This window comes from Choloepus didactylus, chromosome 6, assembly GCF_015220235.1.
Source record: "Choloepus didactylus isolate mChoDid1 chromosome 6, mChoDid1.pri, whole genome shotgun sequence".
Classification (NCBI taxonomy): Eukaryota; Metazoa; Chordata; class Mammalia; order Pilosa; family Megalonychidae; genus Choloepus; species Choloepus didactylus.
This window is the reverse complement of record NC_051312.1, coordinates 30,314,174-30,320,048: the sequence shown is the minus strand read 5'-3', so window position 1 is coordinate 30,320,048 and position 5,875 is coordinate 30,314,174. Positions and strand designations below refer to the sequence as shown.

At 41.9% G+C, this 5,875-nt stretch overlaps 1 pseudogene; it reads left to right on the top strand.

The window, feature by feature from the left end:
- Positions 1 to 1,272: 1,272 nt before the first annotated feature.
- On the top strand, positions 1,273 to 2,084 carry LOC119536867 (annotated as a pseudogene).
- Positions 2,085 to 5,875: the final 3,791 nt, after the last annotated feature.

Sequence of the window (5,875 nt, the reverse complement as noted above, 5' to 3'; positions counted from 1 at the left end):
GTCAAACATGCCAGTCACCTCTTCCCCAGAAATGTGATCCTTTATAAACATCTGGACTCCCAACTCCCAAGCCAGCCTCCTCTTTAGCTCCATGGATTCTGCCCAAGCAGCGGATGCCTTTCAAGGAATCCAAGGAGGGTTGTTTGTTCTGTGGGTAAAACGGACTGAAGCGGCGAGAATTAAGCTTCTCTGGAGGGTTAATGAGGTAACAGTTGGAAAATAATTTATGTCATGTCATACATGTGCCTACTTCATGCCACTTTCAAGACATTTCAAGACATTGTGGAAAATCGATGTTCCTGTAATATAATTAACCCAAATCCTGAATCTCAAAGCAAGGACTCACTAATAATGCAAATCATTTTCTGGGTTTCTAATTAGTTATTTTGAAAAAAATTAAAAGTTACATGATAGGAGTTGCCGGAATGTAGCTGGTGGCCCTGCAGCAGCGGCGGCGACCTGGGAGGGAGGGGAAAGCAGGGCAGGCAGTGGCCCCTTCCCCCGGGTCCGCCGCTGCCGCCCTGTAGTTGGCGCCCCCGCCGCGCGGAGAGGGAGGGTGGCGTGGGCGGAGGGAGAAGGCCCGGGAGCGCCGGCGCGGGTAACTGGGAGCTGCTGAGACTCGCCCAGGGCGCGCCGGGCCTGGTGCAGGAGCCCCGCCGCCCTCCCGCCTCCGGGACCGCTTTCCCCCTCCCCGCCACACACTCACAGGCCGGGCCTTGACGGTAACGTACGCAAGGAAACCGCAGAGACTCGGTGATGGCTGTCACCACCTGAGGGCGGACTCGCAGTCTTACCAGGCACTTAAGTATGATAGAAAAGTCGCACCAGTGGTGGTGATCACCATCATGAAAAGATGAGAGACGCTGCAGATCCTTCACCACCAAATAAAATGTTGCGGAGATCTGGTAGTCCTGAAACAAATTCAGTGACAGCACAGGTCACAGAAAAGCCAAAAACGTGCAGACTCACAGAGTTAGAGAGAGGAATGAAAGGAACAGTTACTCTCTACAAGAAAGTTCACACAACCAGTGCTCTTCATAGTTCAAATTCAGTGTTCTAATCCAAACAATAATGGAAGCAAAACTTATGATACTGCAGATGACTGGACTGAGCATATTATCGGACTGAGCATATTGTACTACTACAACTGTCGAACAGAAGTTTCACAACGGGGAAAACCAAAAGAGTAGCTTGAAAGAGCAGAGGCAAAAAGAAGCAAATAAGATGGCAGTTAATGGCTTCTCAAAAGATAAGGATTAAAGAAGACAGGTTATGCAAGCAACAGCCACCAGTGGGTTTGCAGGTGGGAAATCTACATCAGGGAACAAATTGGTATCACATTCTTGCACAACCCCTTCCACATCTTCTGCCTCCAGACTGAATCCCACATCTGCCCCTCTAACATCTGCTCCTGATGTCCCCATGTTGCCTGTCTCACAGTCACCAATACCTTCCTTACTACAGGACCCAGATCTTCTTAGACAGTTGCTTTCTGCTTTGCAAGCCATGCTGCAGCTTAATAATTCTGATGTGAGATATATGCAAAATAAATGAAGTTCTTACAGCAGCTGTGACACAAGTCTCACTCTGTAATTCAGAAGTTTCTGACTGCTGGACCCTCTACTTTCAACATAAATTCTCTGATTTCACAAGCTGCTCAACTTTCTACACAAGCGCAACCATCTAATCAGTCTACAACGTCTTCAACATCTGGTATGTCATCCCCAAGATCTTATGTGTCTCCAAGAATAAGCACACCTCAAACTAACAGTGTCTGTCAAACCTTTGATGAGTACACTTTCCATTTCATCACAGCCAAAGGTTAGTAGGCCAGTAGGTAAGCAAGAACCAGTTCCACAATCAACCGCTCAGCAATCTGTAACAGCTGGCAAACAGCAAGATCATGAACCTTCTCTCCTTGAAGTGTTCACTGCTCAACCAAGAGAAGTCCATTGTCAGGTACAAATCATACTTCAAGTAGTAATGCATCAAATGCAACAGTTGGGCCATGTTATAATAAACATGATAAAAAAAATTACATAATAGATAATAGTCCCAAAACATTACATCTCTTAACTTTATAACCAATAAAAATCAACTCTTTTTCTCAAATTGAAAATAACTTCAAGTGTTTTATAATAAAAATGATACATATATTTGTTAATTTCATTTATTAAATATAACCAGTCACAGGAAAATAATTCCCCTATGTATTTTTACAGTTTCTTTTTAGAGTCACCCTTCCAACTCCTAGCTGTACTTCTCAATGCACATGGAGGCATCTTCTTAAGAATTGAACCCATCACCTCACCCTGCCTCAATCTCCCCCCCTTCTGTATTTACCCTCAGAGCATTCTTCCACCAACCACCAGAAACATGGGGGTCATCCTTGACTCTTCCCTGTACTGCTCCATCTCATAGTTCCAAAATTAGTCACTGCATCTTTTCATATATTGTTATTTAGTATTCATCCATCTATCCATTCCTTCATTTATTCATTCCAAAAACATCTTGAGCACCTCCCATGACACAGTCCTAATTCTCAGCAGTAGCTTTAGAGCAATTAGCAAAACTGTTCCAACAGTGTCACACCTGGTCTCTCCCTGCCTCACCTCTCCCCAGATACCTGCTTCATTGTCCACACTGCAGCCTCAGTGATATGTATGAAAATTCAATCATTCAATCATGGTGTTACCTGGCTCAAAATCCTCCAGAGGCTCCTCTTCACCTACAGGACAAAATCTTAACATTTTAGCCTCATTATGAGTCCCTGGGACCTACTGACCTACCCACATTATCCTTCATCTTCCAACTCTTATGGTTTTTAGCTATACTAAACTATCCTAAGTTCCCTGATTGAGTCATGCTCACTCTGTAGTGGTAGCCTTTTAAATCTAACCTTAAAACTGTAAGCAAACTGTGAATTTGAGCTTTCAGTCTCACAGAGGAGCAATATGTAAATGTAAAGTCTACACCCAGATATGAATAAGCTTTCATGTGTCACCCCAGATTTGGAGGCATCATGCCCACATGTGTCACAGAGGATGTAAATCCTACAGGAAGTTGTAAGTAACTGTGATAGGGAACTAATGACGTTCTCCAGACCCCTGTTACCTGTTGGCCAATATGATTATTTTCTTTTTCTCTAATGTGCATAAATACCAACTGAAAAATTACTACTGGAGGAGGCAGATTTGAGAAGTTTCTCCTGCCCTCATGCCACAGGCATAAATAAACCTCTTTTTTTGTCCTCAGCCCATTCAGTGTGTCTGTACATTTAAACCATAATGAGCAAAGAACCCAGCTTTGGTGGGGGGGGGGGGGGCGGGTAGAGTTCCATATACAATTCACACCTCATTGCCTTCCTTGCATTATCCCTGTCTTACACATCCTTTCCCCATTCTTCTAACAGCTTACTCTTACACATCCCTCAAAACAAGGAAACCTCCTTAGCCTTCCTAGACTGAATATAAGGCTTTCCACTCTATTCCCATAGGGCCCAGATTTTATTGCCACCAGAACACTTTGCACACTGTGCTGTGTATGGTGTCCCTCTAACTCCCACCCTACAATGGAAATATCTTGGAAGCAGAAATCCGGTGTGCTTAATGTCTATATTCCCAGACCTAGAGGAATGTCTAAAAAGTATTTCTTAAATGACTAAGAACTGAAACCACAAAGTACAGGAAACTTACAATAACTAGATTGAAGGAAGCTAATAGCCTCTTACCAAAACTCTTACTACATCCTAACACAGCAGGCAGATAGGGTGTCTGGCCCATCCTCCTGCATCACCTGGTCCTCCTCCTCCTGCTTTGATTGATTCACATGTTTGCCAAAGGCAGTTCCTATAAAGAGGGAAAAAATGCAGTGGAAAATCTATGGATTCAAAATCTTTTCTCTGACCTGGAAATCTCCCACAATCCTAAGTGTGGGTTCAGAAACCAAATAATGGATCTCATCCATTTAAGGACTGCCGAGAACCCCTTGGACCTTCCCTTCATGTTTTCTCTGCTAAAGAGCAGAGAAGTGATTGTCATGATAACCTTGTCCAAACTCCCTGGGTTTTAAAATGCTACCATTTTGACTGAGAGAGTGGCCTGCTCTGCATCACAGAAGCTAGGTTGTGAGGGAACAAATGCTGATCTATGTCTTCTGAACCCCCAGCTTGTACCCCTCCCCTACACCACACTGTCTCCTCTCAGAACCCAGAGTACTCAGACCATGGAGAACTAAAGGAACAGAAGGGAAGGGAAATTGGCTAGCTCTTGTTTTTACCAAGGTTGTGCATCAGCATATCCTCTAAGGAAAAAGGGGATAAAGTAATTATAAAGATAACCCATGGTGATGAGAGAGAATTTAGAAAATATTTAAAAGAGAAGGAGGGAGAAAAAGTACTCTCAATTTTGCCATCTAGAAAGAAACACTACTATTGCATTCTGTTACATTATTTTTCTATATGTAAATTTCTGTTCACTTATTTTTATTTTTGAAATATTCCACATATTTAAGATATTACCATGATTAATAATATAATTTTAAGCATTTCCCAATATCATTATAAATTCTTTAAAACCATTATTTTTCATGATAGAACATCATTCTGTCAAGGAGTCATATCTAACAATGAGCCATTTTTTCTAAAACCAAAGAAACTTATCATGCATCAAGGTATTTCTGGATCCCTAGGATAATTTCTCAGTTGTACATATTGCAAAGAATAATTTACATATTGTAAGATCATTTGATATCTATTGACAATTTACAATGCTATAGCCAAAATGTAGTACGTTACTTACTTATTTCACTCTAGCCAGTAATAAACACTGGGGTTTTTGTTTTGGTTTGTTCTGTTTTTTTGCTAAATTTCATCTCACTCTTGTTTTATTTCACATTTGTTGGAACATTACTGATATTGAACAACTTTCCATGTTTTTCTAACCATAGTCAATCAGTGTCTTGTCTTTTGGAAATTGTCTGTAAATGCTAACAAGAATTTAGAGTGAACTGAGAAGTAACATATAGCATGATCAATGTTTCTCAGTATGGTCCTGTTCAATAGGGGCCAAGTCGCCCCTCTGGGATTTCTTGCCAATGCAGCTGTCAGAACTGGTAGAGAAAATTTTATGTCCATTTAATTGGTCTATTTGAATGTATTAGTCAAGATTCGATTATGCATCATATTATTTCATCACCACAATGAGTCTGAAAAGTAGGTTTTATTTCCCCCCTCTTGTAGATGATAAAATTAAATATCAGTGAAATTTGTTCTTACACCTACTGTCCCAAAGCTAGCAATGGTGAAACCAGAACTTGACCATGTCTATACCTGACATCAAACCCATGGACCCTTCATTGCACCACTCTACTAGGCTAGGCAAACTGCCTGAGAATTCCAGAATTCTTTCTTCCCTAGGCAGCACAATTTGCTGCTATTAGTGCCTGACTGGGAGTCAGCAAGTCCGGGTTCTAGACCTGAGTCTGCCACAATGTAACTGTGAGAATTTGGAAATGCACTTCACCTCTCTGAGCCACGGTATTCTCACCTGTAAAGTGAGGAAAGGTGGAGATGAAGCAGGCGTTATCAACTATAACTGACTGAGCCAGTTGGTCTATGGGACTCTTTCCTAGTGTTTGTGAGCCCCTGCTCTCATTTTACAATCTTAGCCTCCTTGAGCACCTGGGTTTGAATCTAAGCCTTGACACTTATTAATTGGTATGACCTTGAGCAGATTTGTAACTTCTTTATGCCTAGGTTTCCTCTTCCATATTATCTAAGGGGACAACATCTGTTTTCACTTTTTCTCCACAAAAATGACACTAAGGGAAGGAAACAACTTCCCTGGTGCAGATTACTCCACATGAGGACTTGGCC